The following is a 6,893-nucleotide window of genomic DNA, read 5'->3' on the forward strand; positions in this document are numbered from 1 at the left end:
GGGATAACGGTAGGGGCAAACGCTAATTGGAGCGGTTCCCTCGTGAAGGGTGATGGCGTAACCTGCTCAACTTTGTATCCTATATCTCGGACTTAGGCTCAAAGAGACAACTAAGATTTTGTCTTGATCGTCCATCGTTTTTAATGATTCTCTATTTTTAGTTGTGAAGCTCTATGTAGTTGATGTAGTTGATGTGTAGGTAGTGATTTTGGACACAAACACTTTCATCAAGGAAAAAAAAAATTAGTAGAGTTTACCTATGCATAGTAAAGTGTAGATTTATTAAGCGAAAGAACACTTGGGGTAAATAAACATTTTTAAAAAACGTAGTATAAACATATTTATAGGTAAAATTATTGGCAATTTAAGGGAAAAAGGAGGGAAAATTCGACAAATGACCACAAAAGAAGGTGTGGTTGAAGAAAATGACCAAGAAAATGCAACTTTCATAAAATGACCATGCTTTCCATAGGAAGGGTCTCTGCGAAACTCGTTAGCTACGAGGAATTGGAAAAGCTCTGACGAAGTGATGTGGCAGGGTTAAATTCGTAAAAACACAAAGAAAACTTAACAAAATTGAAAGGTGCCGGTAAAAAATTTGATTTTAAAATCAAAAAAATTGTGTTTGAAATCGAAAAAATGGTGTTTTAACTTACCAAAATTGAAAATTTTGTGTTTCAAATCATTTGAAAATTTTTTGTTTGAAATCGTAAAAACTTAACAAAATAATTCTCTGGCCATGGTTATACAAAGAACAATTCCTCATATGCATGTTCTTGAAGAACAATTCCTCAGAGGTCCATGGGAGGAATTGTTCTTCAAACATATGTAATAAGATCAATATCTTAACCCGAAGGTAAGAACCTTAACCTAGCCACCTGTGGTTCGAGAAACAGGGAATTCTCCAGCAAACTGTTAAAGACTTTTATTTCCGACATAATCATAAATAATATATAGAGTATTAATTATATAGTCTTGCTAGTTCTAATCAGAAACCAAAACCAGATCCTAGAAAATAGTAATCCTAAAGTAAATAAGAAATTAATATTCTAATTAAAAGGAAAACTAAATAAAATGAAACATTTAAAAACTCTATCTTGAATCTTGATGCTTATCCCTTCGTCAATAGACCTGACTAAACGCCCAACATGGGTCGTATCATTACTCCCTTCCTAAACACGCACCTTGTCCTCAAGGTGGAAAATTTGAAAACGCATTTTCATATCAACCAGATTCTCTGAGGTGGCTTCATACATTGGCAAATCCTTCCAACGAATCAAAACCTCACGACCGATGGCCCCATCATGAACACCATCCACCTGATAGGTTGCATCAACACCTCCACGTCATCAGTCAAAGTCAGGGGCGGCTCAATCTGTTTCGAGGCTCTAAGCGAACCAAAAATTTGAGGTCCTAAGCAAACCAAAAATTTAGGGCCATTTAGCATTTACTATATTATGAGACCGACAATGATAAACTAAAAAGTTTAAAAATGGCGTAGTTAATTTTTTTATGTATATGTTCTTTGTGAATATATTTAAGAAATAAAGTTAACCCTATCATCATTATGTATTAATAATTATGTCAACTGGTTAAAGAAGATGGCGGGGATGGGGAAACATTTCTTATTTTAGCTTTCAATGTTGAGAAGATCTGTTAACTCTTTCAAATAAATCCAATGATTTTCTTTTTCCATTGTGAAAATAAGAGGAACAATCCAAACTTTTCAAAAAAGATAACTCAAAAATCTGATACATAATTCACAATACAAAAAATCTGATAACAAATTTAATCCTAATCGAGAAAGAAGAATCAATCAAGACTATTCTACTTTCTACATCAAAGTTTAAACTGATTCAACTTAATGATTAATTAAAAAGAATTATCATAGACTATCAGATTATCACAATTCTAAATACACAAATTCACAATCATAGATAATCAGCATTCAAAAATGGACAATTATCAGTTATGGAGAAATAGAGAATCAGAGGAAGAACCGAAGAAGAACATACATTGTAACTTTATATAATATAGCCTTTTAGATCATCAAAGCTAGGAAGAAACAACCGAGAATCAGAAGTAGACTAGTTGTGGTAATGGTTTCTGTTGTGGTTGAAGAATGAAATCAGAGGACAAAAATGAAGAAGAACAATCGTTGTGTGCCTGAGTCGCATTCAGTTTCAGCATCCGAGAATGGTGTTTGCGTGCCTGCGTTCTACCGAGAATCGAACCATCAATCCCTAATAGAATTTTAGGTTAAGTGGGGCCCCTTAGAATTCGGGCCCTAAGCAAGGGCTTAGTTTAAAACTATGTAAGGTCGGGCCTGGTCAAAGTATTAGGTACCTGTGGGTTTGCTTTAAGGTTACCTATAGCCTTGCGTAGGTGTGAGACATGGAACACATTATGGATACGAGAAGAGGGGGGCTGAAATTTATACGCCCCCTTACCAATACGAGCTATTATTTCAAAAGAACCAAAATAGTGGGCCGCCAGCTTTTCATTCATACGTCTTGCCACAGATTGTTGTCGGATGGTCGCAATTTCAAGAAGACTCACGCCCGAAATTCTAATTCCACCTCTTTACGATGCCTATCAACCTATTTTTCATTAGTTGTTAAGCCTTTAATAAATCACATCGTAATTGCAACAAAACGCGATCCCGCTCCTCAAGGTACTGACCAATAGTACTAACCAACATCCTTTGAGTCCCATAATGCAACAAATGAGGTCGATCACGTCCATATAAGACCCTAAAAGGAGTAGTGCGAGCGGAAGTATGAAAAGTTGTGTTATCCCAATATTTCGTCCATGACAGCCAACGAACCCATTTTTTGGCGAATTTGAAAAGAAACAACGGAGAATAAGTCTCTAAATAGCGATTAACAGCCTCAGTTTGCCCGTCCGTTTGCGGGTGGTAGGTCGTGCTTCTTTTCAACTAAGTACCCTGCAATCGAAAAAGTTCCTTCCAAAATAAGCTTAAGAAAACCTTATCGCGATCGTGATAGACTCTGGAATCCCGTGTAATCACATGACCTCTCGGACGAAAACCATAGCAACTGTTAAGGTAGTATAGGGATGCTTTAACAAAACAATATGTGCTAATTTACCGAGACGATCAACAACTACAAAAATTATTGTAAACCCATTTGCTTTGGCAACCCATCGATGAAGTCCATAGCAAATTCGGACCACACCTTATTGAGCAATTCTAGGGGTTGTAATAACCCACTAGGCGTCATGGTAGAATACTTTTGACGTTGAAAAACATCACACTCTGCAACCATTTTTTCCACGTCGTGCTTCATCCCTATCCAAAAATCTCCTGAACTATGCGTTGATACGTCTTTTGCACTTCCGAATTCCCCCTATAACACCATGATGAAATCCAAGAAATAATTTTGGAATCCAGCTTGACTGATGATTAAGAACCAATCCACCTTTATACAACAAACAATTGTTTTTAATAGAATAACCCAACGTTCCCTGTTGCTCGGAAATAATATGTTGCTTGATGCCCTTCAATTCTTCATCGTTTTCTACTTCCCTCCCAATCTAACTTGCAAGCCAATGTTAGAACCCCAAGCTGAACCGAAACATCCCGGCAAGAAAGTGCATATGCAACACTATTTCTTTCATGGGTCAATAAACAATGTCAAAATTATACCCTAATATTTTTGATAGCCACTTCTAATGGTCCTCGGCAACGGTAGGTTGTTACAATAAATATTTGAGACTGCGTTGATCGGTTCGAACCAAAATCTTTCTCTCGAGCAAGTAAGGACGCCACTTTGTAAAGCAAAAATGATAGCCATCAATTCTCGTTCATAAACCAATTTCATCCGAGCGTGAACTCCCAATGTATGGCTATAAAAAGCTATCAGGATGTTATCTTGCATCAAAACTGCTCCAAGACCATACCCCCGACGCATATGTTTCAACAATAAAAGTTTTGTGAAAATCATGTAAAGCCAAAATGGGTACCCGGGCCATCGTTTGTTGCAACAACCGAAATGCTTTGGTAGCCTCCTCGGTCCATTTAAAACTATCCTTCTTTAACTATTATGTTAATGGCCTAGCAACGAGGCTATATCCCTTTACGATTTTTCTATAATAACCTGTTATCCCTAAAAACCCTTGTTGTTCGCTAAGCGTTGTAGGAACTGGCCAAGCCAGCATAGCTTCAATTTTAGTTGGGTCTGCCTCCACGCCTTTTTTCGAAACTATGTGCCCCAGATATTCAATTTTGCATTGTGCAGTCGCACATTTTTTCTTATTAGCATAAAGTTGATTCTTTTGCAATACTTCCAATACAACAGATAAATGCTCGACGTGCTCCGACTAGGTTTTACTATAAACAAGAATATGATTAAAAAAACTAGCACAAACCGTCGTAGGAAAGACTGGAAAACCTTTTATTCATCAAATAATTGAATTTAGCAGTCGCGTTGGTTAACCCGAACGACATGACCAGAAACTCGTAATGTCCTTCATGAGTGCAGAAAGCAGTTTTTTGAACATCCCCGACCTTCATCGAATTTTGTGATACCCTGATTTAAGATCAAGCTTGGAAAAGATAGTAGTTCCACGTAAGTTGTCGAGTAGCTCGTCTATGACTGGAATCGGAAATTTATCTAGAACGGTTTTATTAAGTGCTCGATAATCCACACAAAACCTCCAACTTCCGTCTTTTTTTCTTCACCAACAAAACCGGGCTCGAAAAAAGGCTAGTACTTGGCTGAATTATACCTACTTTGAGCATTTCACGGATTAACTTCTCGATCTCATCCTTTTGTGCATGGGGATAGCGGTAGGGGCAAACGCTAATTGGAGCGGTGCCCTCGTGAAGGGTGATGGCGTAACCTGCTCAACTTTGTAGCTTATATCTCGGGCTTAGGCTCAAAGAGACAACTAACATTTTGTCTTGATCGTCCATCGTTTTTAATGATTCTCTATTTTTAGTCATGAAGCTCTATACTAGATATGAGGACCTAGTATCACATACGTTCCACCGGGTTTGCAGTTAAACTCCCGGTTTTACATATTTGGACATTTTGGTGAACTCAATAGCCACAAAATCTTCATTACTTTACGAAATGGGATCATGGTTTCTTAGTTGATGGGTGAAACGATTGTGCGGTTTTGATAATAACAAGGGTGGGGAATGACTACCGGCCGAATGGTAACCTAATGGAAGAGTTTGGTATCGAAAGGTGACGACTCGATTCCCATGCATGATGCATCCCCAAGTGAACTTGTTCTTGCATCGAAAAGTGAACTTGTTCTTGCTATTGATGTTAATACCGTAGTTTTCTTTAACTCACAAACTGAATTGGTTCTTGCTTAGTTTTCTTTGGTGCAGGGTATATGGGATGACCAACGTATCTGGATTATTGATTAACCAAGTTGAAGGTAGAAAAACACACAGTCCCTTTTAATGGTAAACTACAAGGGTCAACGGTACCTGCGGCAGCTCTCCTTAAAGAGTCGAGTATGGAGGCATCAGAAAAACAAAGTTTAAATTTTAATTTTAAAGGGGTTCGCCATGCCAAGGCAAAAGTGCAACGTCAACACCAAAAACCTCAATAGCAAGCTATTGTGACGGATCTTTCCCCATAAAAAATTAGATTAATATCGAGTGGGCCAATGACCCACATATCAGATATTAAACTGTTAAGAACAGATAATACACTTGATCTTAGCCAAAAGGCCGAGAAAGGTATGAAATTTCCGTAAGGGAAAGGCCTTCCTTTTTAAACCTACTCAACATTCTCTGTTTGATTTCCTTGAGGCGATGTGGGACTCGTTAACTTTGCACAGGTATTATTTTTTTTTTTTTCTCATCCAGTCACATGCAACGGACTCAACTAATGGCTTCACTGCAATAGCTTAATTAATATAGCTACCATATGTTAATATTAATATTCATATGAATTATAAACCATGAGACTACCCAACGCAGCAGCACAAAGGAGTCTTGATATTTGTGATCATTATATTTTTAATTTACCAATTAAGTTACCTATTCTATTTATTGTTATTTTCAGGTTTAAGGTTTCTAAGGAGAGACAGGTATATATGTATCCTATCATCATAACTGATCGATGATGAGGATGATTTGTTACTTTGACTATGATCGATGCAACCAAACCGAATCTGAATCAACAGAAATTACTCATGGGTTTCTTTTTTGGCTTTAAACTCCCTCTTATATAATATATATCACATACACCAACAAAGACAAGACGTTTGGAAATGCATATTTTTTAATAAACTTAAAACTAGAGTATGGGTAGGGCCGCGCGAACGCAGGCCCCCGCTAACACAAATTATGACGTAGGTTCGACCAACTTGGGCCGACCTTAGACAGGCACCTCTCCGTAATGTGCAATGGAGATCACCAACCTAGGCCATGAACCTTCTTGATCGCCCAAAGACCCCGTCCAGGTAAGTGACTTTTCCGTTCCCCTACCCTCACTTTTTATGCAACAACTACCTTCACTTTTCTTTTCTTCACCCTCCGATGTGGGATGGATTCCTATTCTTAATTCTTTGCCAAACTTACATATACTCCTCTACGTACTACATCTCTAACTTCCTGCTTTACGCCTTTAACTTATTTATATATCCTAATCACAAAAAAACACAACTTGCCACACTCAGTCTGTCTCAACTCATCATCAACCCATATAATACTTGTTTGCATTTCATCCCTGCTATTACTTTACCAAATAAACAAAATATATTATATATCACACTATCACCTCCATGCTTCTAAAGAGGATGCAAAAATCTTGGTGATGCCCTTGGACGATATGTTAAGATCGCAAGTGATCTTCGGTGCAAGCCTGACCAATTGTTAGCGCATCGCACCTAAACTATATGACCTTTTT

The 6,893-nt window shown here is 37.7% G+C and overlaps 2 non-coding genes across 2 annotated transcripts; both read right to left on the minus strand.

The window, feature by feature from the left end:
- Positions 1-5,534: 5,534 nt before the first annotated feature.
- LOC111898916 (U2 spliceosomal RNA) lies at positions 5,535-5,723 on the minus strand. Its single transcript, XR_002852742.1, has one exon. It is a non-coding gene; the product is annotated as a U2 spliceosomal RNA (small nuclear RNA).
- A 568-nt stretch (positions 5,724-6,291) lies between these two features.
- Positions 6,292-6,455, minus strand: LOC111898915 (U1 spliceosomal RNA). The gene has a single exon (XR_002852741.1). It is a non-coding gene; the product is annotated as a U1 spliceosomal RNA (small nuclear RNA).
- Between the last annotated feature and the right edge of the window lie 438 nt (positions 6,456-6,893).

The sequence above is a fragment of the Lactuca sativa genome, chromosome 4, assembly GCF_002870075.4.
Source record: "Lactuca sativa cultivar Salinas chromosome 4, Lsat_Salinas_v11, whole genome shotgun sequence".
NCBI classification, from domain to species: domain Eukaryota; kingdom Viridiplantae; phylum Streptophyta; class Magnoliopsida; order Asterales; family Asteraceae; genus Lactuca; species Lactuca sativa.